Genomic DNA, 10,609 nt, shown 5'->3' on the forward strand with positions numbered 1-10,609 from the left:
TGGTCTGCAAGGTTCCCCTTTGCAAACGTATTTTCCTTACCGGAGACAATTCCATTGGCTTCAGGAGGTCAAACGCATTGAATTTAAGTTTTACGTTTGCTCTCCGGGCATTTCAAGGAAGGGGGCCCACCTATTTGAAGAAGAGACTTCATCCTTACCAGCAGAACTAATCCAGAATTTGGGGGAGAAGGACTTTTGAGGTGGGGGCTCGAAATGCTGGAATAATCTTCCTGTTCAACTAAGCACATTGCAGTCTGAACAAGAATTTAGAAAGCCCTGAAAACGTGTCTCTTTAGTCGTAATGACTAAGGTATATTGACCACTACCTCTATCAATGTCCGTGGTAGCGCCGGGACACCTTATCTGGGGTAGCTTTACAGGCTTCCTTATTATTATTATTATCATCCAGCACAGGCGACACTGTACATGTGGCCCTGCCAATAAAGGGGCTGGATGCATGTGCCCATAGCCAGTTCAACATGATCTCTGCGTGTCCCTGTGGTCTTGTAGTATGCATGTGGTCCCTGGGCCTTGTGGATTAGTTGCTGGTAGTGTTCTGTCACCTCTGTGACGCCTGTCTTGTTTTCCTGCGGTTTGCACCCAGTCTTCCTCTCCCTCTTCTCCTTGGCCTTTGCCGACCCAGTCATTCATTGCTGGTGGTTTGTGGGGGTTGTGGGGTTCAAGTAGGCCTCTGCGATGAGTCAGGGGGCCTCCATGTTGCTATGTGCTTTGGCTTGTTTCTGGTGTATTTTTGCTGTGGTTTTTATGGTGGATTGTCCCGCCAGACGAGTGGGATTAGCAGGCCTGTGGCTGATTTTCATAACTTTTTTTTTCCTGCGGTTGGCCTCATTGCATTTTTTTCGCGTACTGCATTTTTGCGGCATGGCATTGATTTTCACGGGGACATTTGCTGCATTATCTGGTGCCTATCGCATGCTACCTCCTTGTTGTGAATTTCACTTTGACACAGGGTTGTTTTCCCGCGATTGGCTGCAATGTTGGAAGTTGCATTTCACTACTCTTGCAGTAGTTACCACACGTTCTTGTAAATATACCCCAGAAAGCGCAATTTTGTTGCCTGGCAAATTCATGTACGTGGTTCTGTGGATGGGTGAGCAGATTAATTCAAAAAATGAGTCAATGGCCCATATGAATGGAGGCTTCCTTCCATGTACTGAGCTATCCATTGATTCATACAGTCAGCAAGTAACTCATCATCCATGCACAAGGTCACTCATTTCTACACTCATGCTTCCTCTACACATTATAATGCATTCACCCACTGTCAATACCACACATACAAATTCAGAAATCAGTGAAGAGGTACTTTTAGCTATATCTGGGCCCAATGGCTTTGCCAACGTTTGATTTGCATTTGCTCTTGACCGCAATATTGTATGCTATTTGTTTATTGTTTTTAATTGATTGGGGACAGGGAGAGGGTTAAGAAGAGAACGTGTGAAAATGTATAGAAAAACGACTTGTGGTTCTAGAATTATGGGTTACAAAGGGGTAACTTCACATAACTCAACAATGGAGTTTACAGGGGCGCGCAACCGAGACAGTACTTTGTTTATGAGTGTGTCTTCATTATGTTATACATGAACAATGAAACATCTACTTGTACTGTTTCTTGCATATACTGCACTGCATGAAAACGTAGTTCGAATATTTTGAAACGGGTAGAGTCAGTATGCAGATGCACTCAATATAAAAAATGCACAGTACATAAGTAAATAGAAACTTAGATTTACTTCACAGCTCAGCGTGCCTCATGTAAACACCAGTTTCATTTTATGATTTAGTTTCACATTACATGAAAAAATGGCTCCATCCTTTTCATTCAAAGCGGTTTTAACCCCTTCGCTGCGGCGGGAATTCCGCCGCAGCACTAAGGGGGCGGGGGGGCCGAGCGGCGCTCGCATGCTCGTGACGGAGCCGCTCCGTCACAAGCCGCGGTTGAGCTGTGCTCGTGACGGAGCGGTTCCGTCATGGCCCGCCCCGCTCAAGCGCGAAATTCGCGCCGAGCGGGCCATGACGGAACTGCTCCGTCATGAGCACAGCTCAACCGAGGCTCGTGACGGAGCGGCTCCATCATGAGCATAGAATGGGTTAAAAAAAAAATAGGAGGAGTAAGGGTGCTTTGCAGTACAGACCTGGTTCCCAAGAGGACACACCTGTTGCTCAAAAATATGCAAACAGATACTGTAAAATTGGATCTCGTGTTCCAGTACCCGGGAACACTGAATTCAAGAACATTAGCTTCACACATGATCATGTGGAGTGGAGTTTCATACAGTCATTCTGCTTTGCCCAATTCATAAATCAGGTTCTAAATGTATTACTGAAAATCCTGCTGATTTAGTGGGGTGGGTGGAAAGAATAAGAAACCAGCACAATATGGGTGGTAGGTTGAGGATGTGATGGGGGCTCAACGGACTTTGCAGGCCACACCCCCAAAGGTTTGTTATGTCACTGATGCAGAGAAGTTTCAAAAGGCCAAAACTGTACAGGTTTAGGACTTGGTTATCCCGATCGATCTGTGTATACTGAACATTTTGGGGCCTATTTACAAAGATAAATATACATGTGAGTAAATCTATGCATGTAAATTTACTCTTACACGTTGTAGTAACTTTACTAATTTGGCTGTTCGCCATTTTGAGTGTTAACTTACTACAAAGTGTAAACTTACATGAGTCAATTCCCTGAATGCGGGTGTAGAACCTAATTTACGAGCGTAATGTTACTACTAGTAACTTTTCGCACTTATGGCCAGATTCCGAGCTGGTACGGAAAGCCCTCTGGACGACTTGGATCTGGAGAGCTTTCCGAATGACTTGTGCTCCAAGAGTCCGAGCAACCGATTCCGATGTGTCCATATAGTGAAGACGCGGTTTGCTCAGGCTCCCATTACACTCAATGGGAGCCCGTTTGTCGAATGTCTACACAGGCTCCTATTGCAAAAAGAGGTGGTTGGGGAAAAATGTGCACCATGTGACGGGCACCCCATGGTGCCCGGCACACTGTATATATTTGGATTGGGGTGACCTATGGCACCCCCCTGTGACCGATTTGTTGGGCCCTGGGTGAAGGGGTGCCTGCAATGGCCCCCGGAAGTCCGATTCCCACAGCCGTTTCATCCTGGCAAAACAGAGTCTATACAGCTGTCCGAATCGTGCATCATACTCGCACGTTCAGGAAGCCAAATCCATTGAGTGTTATGAATTGGCTGCGAACGAGTCGGACTGAAGGGATTGGGTTCGGAAACGATTTGGTCAGCGTGGACGAGATCTTCGCATTGTACTTGGTCGTTCCGAATGGGGGATAATTCTGTCGGACACATTGGCTCCGAATTGGATTTGCACATTCCGGAACCTGTCTGGAGGCCTTCCGAATGAGATCGGAATCAGGCCCTTAGTTGGAGGTTTTGGTCAGTGGGACAAAAAGCTCCTTAAGGAGAAGTAAACATATTTTAAAATATTTATTATACTTAAAAAAATTAGGAAAAATATTTTTAGGTTACATATTCATGTAAATTAATTGTATATATTTATTTTAGATGTGGAACATAAAAAAGCTTCAGCACTATTAACTTAATTTTGAAAATGTTTAATTAGATCAAAGTATTTGTTTATAGATGTATTAAAAATATATCCATCTTAAATAAAATGTGTATATTTTTTGATGTATAAAGTTATGCATAGAAAGTTGGTTTTTTTTAAAGTTACATTTATTTTTTAATAACAATTACATATTTTAAAATTAAAAATACAACATTAAATTTAAGGTTTATACATTTTTATTAAGTCAAATTAAACTCATTTATCTCAACACTAGCAGCCCGCCCCAGCGTTGCCTGGGGTGGAAAGGGGCTGGGGCAGTACACCCGCTCCCACCCCGACCCCCTCCCGCCCCGACTCCCTCCCGCCCCGACTCCCTCCCGCCCCGACTCCCTCCCGCCCCGACTCCCTCCCGCCCCGACTCCCTCCCGCCCCGACTCCCTCCCGCCCCGACTCCCTCCCGCCCCGACTCCCTCCCGCCCCGACTCCCTCCCGCCCCGACTCCCTCCCGCCCCGACTCCCTCCCGCCCCGACTCCCTCCCGCCCCGACTCCCTCCCGCCCCGACATTTTCATTTACTGCTGCCTCCTTCTTTCCTCCCCCACATCACAGTCTCACTTTCCCTTTCCTTACCTGTGCCGCCGCTCCTCACTGCACAGCCGCAAGTCACTGCACCGCCCTCCTCCTTCGTCATCACGCACGTCGCGGCCAGCGCTAGGTCCCGGCTGGCCGTACTTTCAGGGGACTACTTTGTTTACAAACGTAATTTTTTTAATTTTTTAAGGGAAGAACGAAAACTCCCTTGAGGGAGTAGCCAGGAAAATAAAATACTCCCCACTCGTATCACAATACATGAGTGAGCGCAAAACTCAATCCTGGTAGTTTTAGGGATGGTCCTCTGGAATTGGTGCCCTAGCTTTTCCTTTCTTCTCTTTTCTCATTTCCATGTTGTTTTCCATCTTTGCATTCTTCTACCCTTCATTCTTTTGTACTTCCATTCCATTCGCTTCTCGCTTATTTTTTTCTTTGCACTTTTTATCTTTTCTCTCATCTCATCATGCTTGAATCCCTGCCACCCTATGGGACCAAGGCGCATTTTATTTGTTTGCTTCTCTTTCTGTCCCGTGGCTTGCAGCCATAAATCAAAATTACTAAGGGTCGTTAAGACTGCCAATCCCCACTGAAGCTGGCATAGTGGGTGCCTCGCCCTGCCCTTGCACCTATCCACCAAACAGTAAGCCCATTGCTATTCCCAAATTGTATTCCTAAAATTACTACTGCTAAAAAGGACTAAAAACAATGGAAAATGTACTCCAGCTCTGGCCTGGAACAGGTGTAGCAAACATAGCCAACCAGTTTTTCAACATCCTCCAACTGAAAATAATGCAGGCATGGGTTTGAAATAGAACCCCATAGGAAATAATGTTAAAAGGCATTCATTTCGACTTTTAAAGAATAACCTTTTTTAATTAAAAATAAATGTAACTTGAAATTAATTCTACACATAACCTTAAATACATAAAAATGTAAACATTTTAATTTATGTGAGTGTTTTGTAATAAATCTATAAAAAGTAATTTTTATTTACTTAATAATTAAGTTAATAGTACAGAAGTCGTTTTTTAAAAATGTGTTCTACATTTAAAATATATAATATTATTTTATATGGAACAAGTGAATTTCTTTTTTTGGTTTTTGTTGAAGACATTTTCTACAATTTCCCAATACTGTTCTATAGAGAGATGTCCGCATTAATGGTGGAGACTACTGCCTAAGTGTGATAAGTTACTAGTAGTAACATTACACCTGTGAATTGGGCTCCACCATCTGAATTAAGAGGGTGAAATGTGCACATTGAAATGTGGTATTAACTTTACACTCAGAAATGGTAAATAGCCAGAAGTAGTAAAGTTACTACAAAGTGTAAGAATATATTTACATGTGTAGATTTACTTACCTGTAAATATATCTTTGTGAATAAGCTCATGCATAACAATGTGTAAAAGGAAAGCAAATGTGATGATACATAATGTATGGTGTGCATGAAGTTTTCCTGCAGCACTACACAAACACTGTTGGTGAAAAACACAAGTATATTTCAACATGGGTGACCCCATTATTTTTTAGAACCTGGGATAATGCTCTGACTGGAAGGAAACAACACCAAGACATTTAGTCTCAATCAAGAAACAGTTTGGGTCTTATTAGGACTTTGGCTGTCCTGGAGCGGCAAAGCCATAAGTCCGCCAGAGTACATCTTTTAAAGTCTCTGGTGGGCAGTTCTTTGGTGGTCCCACATCAGTGCCTTTATAAAAGGCACACAATGGGAGCATCAAAGTCAGTTCCTGTCAAGTCCATGCCCTGCAGAAACTGGGGGTGCATGCAGACAGGGGCGCACAACATGCACTCCATGGTGCAGAGACACAAGGGGACCCTGTAGGGCCCCTTTGTTTCCTCACTGCCACATTTTTAAAACTGTGGTCGTGAGGAAACTTGTAATATGATTGGCGGGGTGAAGCGGTCCCACAAAGCATATGGCGGCCTTGGACCGCCGCAACACCGCCAGGAATCTCTGATCCCTGGGATTGCAGCAGTGCCAATGAGTCCCAACCGCCGAAGTTGTAATGGGGTGGTCGGCGGTGCCTGCACTGCCACCGTGGCTATGGTGGTTCAATGGGCCGTCATAGTCACTATAAGGCCCTTTGTCTTAACCCCTTTGCCACTGGGCTAATTACTCCGCGACGCGGGGGAGGGGGGCCGTGTGCAGCCCCGCAGTGCTTATGACGAGCTCAGCTCGTCATGAGCGCCGAAGGAGTTAATGAATTTAAAAACATAATTATCAATTTACCAAGGTAAGCAAAAATAGGCAGATAAACGATGTTGAATTACAATTTATTTATTCATTGCATATTTTCAATAATCTCAAGCTTTTTTAGGGGTATAAAGAAGATCCAGTGCTCACATTTAAGAGCAGAGGCATGCAGTGTTAAGTGAGTAATAGAAAAAGTTAATCGCGTAAAAAACAAAAGATGTAATACTCCTTAGGTTAATTTTATACAATCGAATAGGAGTCTGTATAAGTCTACTGTTGACGGCATTTCGACTCGTGCCAATATGAGGTCATCATCAGGACAGGGTGTGTGAGCACCCAATATCTGGTAGGTAGATAAAGAGAATCAATCCAGGGAAATAACACTCCCTATGGAGAGTTGGTAGGGAAGTATGGGCATCCAATTACCCCTGAGCGAAAAAACAATGTAGGTGAACTCCATGGAAGACAGTCTCAACCGGCCAGTGAGGTCAAAGCACGCTTGTTGCTGGAGAACGGGGTATTAATGAGCCATTTGCTAAATGTGCCTCATGGTTGTGTGACCTAGCGGTGAATGCTACAATGGATAGGAGCCAGGAAGGTGTATCAGACATTACACTGTCCTGGGAACAAGGATTTGAAGATTAAAACTCCTGTAGACTACTATATGAGACCTGTGGGGGGGATAGAACTGTGTCAGGGAGCCAGTAAGAAGGTCGCTGAGTTACTCAGCGCAGCATACTGCACCTATAATCAAGTAGCACGTCAGCCTAGCGGGCAAGAGGGGCAACGAATGGCAACGCGTCCTACGCAGATCCTTCAATGTATTTCTTAAAGGTGAAAAATACAAGAACATTTCCAGAAATGGGGGTTCACAGATACTGTGTCTTACATGATTAGCAGCCACAGTCTAGAAAGAGCCAGTTTGTGCATCACGCCAGTGTTTGCATCTCAGTTATCAGTAAAATAGTAGAGACAGCACTTTCCTTTGACACGTCATCGCCATGGACAGGATGCCCACATTTCCACACAGTATTTTACATTAGTCAGCAATAATTTCCATTCCATGCAATCAAGGAACAACAATATAATATTTTCACTTCACAAGATCAGCTTTGAGGGAAGTGTGGGAATACTAAGACCAACAAAACGCTAAGAACAATGTATGTATCATGAGGCTACTCACTTGGTGGCATATCAGCAAGGGCTTTATCTCTGGTTTTTTGGCTTTAAAAGTCGGAAAAGCAGAGATAAAAGCATCGCAATATCAGCAAGAGAGTGCTAACATGCATATTCGCATGTTAGCACCCTTTTGCACTATGCCTACCTTTGCATCTCTAATGAAATGCAAAGTGGTCGTTCCGGGCAGACACTACATGTCAGGACATCACTAGCACGGCTTCGCGCTATCAGCAAGGATTCCCTAGCATTTTAGCAGACGTTAGTTTTTTGAGAAAACGGCTGTTTTCTCCAAAAACTAACGTCTGCTAAATTCTTGACTTAGCCACCCCTAATGAAGGAGGTGGATTCTGCTGATACGACCACAGGGTCGTATCAGCAAGGATATCGCCGTTTTGCTGGGAACATCACTGGAAAACCAGCGATGTTCCCTGCAAAACGGCGATTTCCCTGCTATCGCAGGAATTTTCATCGCCTTGGAGATACACGTTGCTAATAATGCTATATCTCTGAGATAAAAACCTGCGATAGCAGGCGTTAGGGAAAGGAGCGCTAAGCACGCTTTGCGATAGTTATCGCAAAGCGTTGCTGATATGCCCCTTGGTGTTTTCATCCAGAAAATAAAAATAAGTTGCCACTCTCAGTAGATCTTCTCCCCGGCACACCTCACTACAGCTGCTGGACTCGTTTGGTGGGAGTGACAGGTGTGTGCTTACTTGTACACATCATACTGGTTACCAGAATAATACTAAATATATATACACATATACATAAATACACATACATATACACACAAACATATACACACAAACATATACATATATACACACACACCTACACACACATATATGCTCGATTCCGAGGAACACAGACTCATGAACTGATAGTGAACGATACCAGGCCACAGGTAGCACAGAGTGAACCCTCTTTATGAGATTAACGTTATGAAACTGAGCCTCACGCTGCCCGGCTCACTTTCTCCAGAGTTACAAGCATGGACTGAAACACATAGGATGACATGGAAGCCCTGGATCATTACAGAAGCAAATTAATTCTGCTACGGGCAAGAAGTAAATTAAAGTATTCTCCCTAAATTAGAAGGCTGTTCTGTGGTTCCATCACCAATCTCATAAGGGAATTCGCTTTTCTTCCACTTTTAAGTTAAATACATTCAGAATAAAAGTCATGTTACGGCTACTATACATAACTACGAAACGTAGACAAAATGCTAAAAATATCAACTAGTTCTTTGATTTTAGTGTACCCGAGTGGTGTATAATTAAACACCATAACAGAGATATAGCGAGCTTCCTCTTAAACTTTAAAGTAATTAAAACGAGCAGTCAAGATACAGAAACCCCTTCAATCCAAAACCCACTGGCGCTGACGAGTTCGAACACACGGGAGGTGGCACAAAAAGCGCATTCAGCAGGCGGCGAAGCACACCCAGTACCAGGCAAAACAACAATTCCCCTCGAACCACCTGGCAATAAATAACAGTCCACGGTCAAGTCAAAATAAACAAAGGCATCTCTGCCGTGTTAAAAGCTCGCAAAGCAGCCTGAGCGGAAGAGCTTACGGTGGTCTGTACTGAGTTGATAATATGATCTGGTTGGGGTGGGGGCAGAACCATGCGGTGGGGGCAGAAGCATGCGGTGGTACCATGTAGTATAAGACAGTGTGTGCGCACAGGACACAGCAGCTCTGCCTTCTCTAGAGTGAATAACGCTACACGCACCTGCCATCAAAGAGAAGCCCCGAACCTGCCCACCCTTTACCCTGTACAGCTGCCGGTTCATTCTTGTAATCGGTGTGGATAATTTGCATCTCTGCCCACTACTTCGACACATAAGCAACTATAACCGGAGTACAGGTAAAGCACAACTCTCAGAAACAGACCTCAATACTAGACAGCCCAGACATGGAACTCCCTCCCCGCACACCTACACAGACCCAGGACCATCTCACCTTCAGGAGACACCTCAAGACCTGGCTATTCGAGCAGTAGCAACACCTCCTCCCCCTCCTCTCCCTTCAGCGCCTAGAGACCCTCACGGGTGTGTAGCGCGCTTTACAAATTGATTGATTGATTGATTGATTGATGCAGCAGGTTCCGAAACAGGCAACTACATGCAACTCTAATCTGCCCGCAAATAACTTGTCCAGTATTTAAGAATGTCTCACTTACCAAGCGTCAAAGTATGGGGTGCTGCTCGGAGTTTCTGAACACGCTCAAACTTCCACGGGGCTCGCTTTCGCTTTTTAATTTCACTCTCTTGTACGCATCCGCAGGAAGAAGGTTGGCGGCTAATCCACTGCCCCGAGATCTTAATATTTAATGAGCTTACTAACCAGCAGCAAATAAAAAAAAAAAAGAGGAAACACGGAGGACGGGCAGCTGCGGCCACACAACAGCGGCTCTTGTTCGAAGTTAGAGTGCTGTTGCAGAAGAGGGCATTTAGGGAAAGGTGGGAAGCTGGTGCAGCCTGCCACAAGCCCTTCTTTTCTCGGGGACCCGCGCCGTCTGCTGCTGCCTGCGGCTCCCACCGATCAGCATGGTTCGGGAGAGCTATCCCAGCAGAGCGCAGCTGATCAGAGCTCAGAGCTCGCTAAAGAGGGACTGGCGCAGACCATCGCTCGAGGGGAGGAGTCAACACACCCTTGGCGCGCCGGACTCTGCTGTGGAGTGGCTGCAATGTCCCCTACGAAAGGCAGCCTTTGGAAGGGGGCGCGTGGGCTTGGGGGCGACGGCTGAGTAGCGAAGTGAGCCGTAAGCTGTGGTGGTGGTGGGTACCTGTTGGAGGTGAGCAGTGCATCCTGCGGAGCAGCTCTGTTGGTACGCCCCGCCCCGCTCTCAGCTGTCAGGAAGTACAACCGGTGTTCCATCGGTCGGGTGCTGTAGGGTCTTGGAGCCCTAGCCCCGCATGCAGCCTGACGGACGGGTCTCGGTAACCATCCTTAACCTTGAATCTAACGCTCGTCGCCGGAATCTTCCGGCTACATCAGCGTATTTTTGACAGGAATGCATCATTCTCCTCTGGTGAGAAAGTTCATGTTCT

At 45.4% G+C, this 10,609-nt stretch overlaps 1 protein-coding gene across 10 annotated transcripts in view; it reads right to left on the reverse strand.

Annotated features, from left to right (window-relative positions):
* Nucleotides 1-10,390, reverse strand: part of HPCAL1 (hippocalcin like 1) — a 1,564,223-nt gene extending 1,553,833 nt beyond the window's left edge. For 3 of the 10 annotated variants that reach the window (XM_086926344.1, XM_086926345.1, XM_086926348.1), the window contains exon 1: nt 9,739-10,161. The gene's annotated coding sequence lies outside the window, so the exon portion shown is untranslated. Of the gene's footprint in view, nt 1-9,738 lie in introns of all 10 variants that reach the window. The other 7 variants (XM_086926343.1, XM_086926347.1, XM_086926340.1 and 4 more) reach the window with 6 other exon arrangements.
* Nucleotides 10,391-10,609: the final 219 nt, after the last annotated feature.

Source organism: Lissotriton vulgaris, chromosome 6 (genome assembly GCF_964263255.1).
Source record: "Lissotriton vulgaris chromosome 6, aLisVul1.2, whole genome shotgun sequence".
In the NCBI taxonomy this organism is placed as follows: Eukaryota; Metazoa; Chordata; class Amphibia; order Caudata; family Salamandridae; genus Lissotriton; species Lissotriton vulgaris.